This window comes from Dermacentor variabilis, chromosome 5, assembly GCF_050947875.1.
Source record: "Dermacentor variabilis isolate Ectoservices chromosome 5, ASM5094787v1, whole genome shotgun sequence".
In the NCBI taxonomy this organism is placed as follows: domain Eukaryota; kingdom Metazoa; phylum Arthropoda; class Arachnida; order Ixodida; family Ixodidae; genus Dermacentor; species Dermacentor variabilis.
In genome coordinates this window covers 53,394,636-53,395,479 of record NC_134572.1, presented here as the reverse complement: position 1 = coordinate 53,395,479, position 844 = coordinate 53,394,636, and positions in this window count along the sequence as shown.

Below are 844 nucleotides of genomic sequence, written 5' to 3'. Positions count from 1 at the left end.
TGTAAGTGACGGCCTGTGCTTTTTGAGCTTTTGGTGAGGAGGAGGCGAAATTCTTCGTGATAACCTATGATTTGAAGTGATTTCCTGGTATGATACGAGCGAGTCTTTGTTATCTAGGTCCCGCCAGGCTGGATTGAAGCGAGAGGGCGGACCGCAGACGCGGAATGTGAGCTCTCGCGCCAGTTGGTGTGCCTGTTCGTTCGGATTACAGTCAGGAGGTCCGGAAATGTTGCCCATGTGGGCCGGGAACCATGCGATGTGTGGGGACGTGAGGTTGTCTCCTCTCGTTTCTTGGAAGAAGATGGTGTAGATAACAGTAGCTGCTTTCCTAGAGACGAGGGCCGACGAGATGGTTCTAATAGCTGTTCTTGAGTCCGAGTAAATGACAGACGCTCCTTTGCAGCTTCGAAGGGTTACCGCGATGGCCATTTCTTCTGCTTCGTGAGTGAAGTTGGTAACTACCGTGGCTGCGTTGACAAGTGAGCCATGGGCGTCCACCACAGAGACCGTATAGGCACCTCGATTCCAATATCTGGCCGTGTCGACAAAGAGTTCTTGCGTTTCGTTCCGTTTGATGTTGTCAAGGATTGCCTTCGCTCTCGCTTTTCTCCGCCCTTCGTTGGGGGGGGGGGGGGAGGTGTATGTTTCGTGGTATGGGATCAACGGTTATTGATCTCTTGGCGTTTGTGCATAGTTGCGACTTCTCTGTTGGCATGAAGAGGGACTGTATGCCTGCTTCTAGTAAGATCTCGATACCCGCCCTTGTGAGTGAGAGCCGACTAATTTGGGAGTTTCGCTGGGCCTCAAATAGTTCGGTTGCCGTGTTGTGTAGCCCCAATTGGAG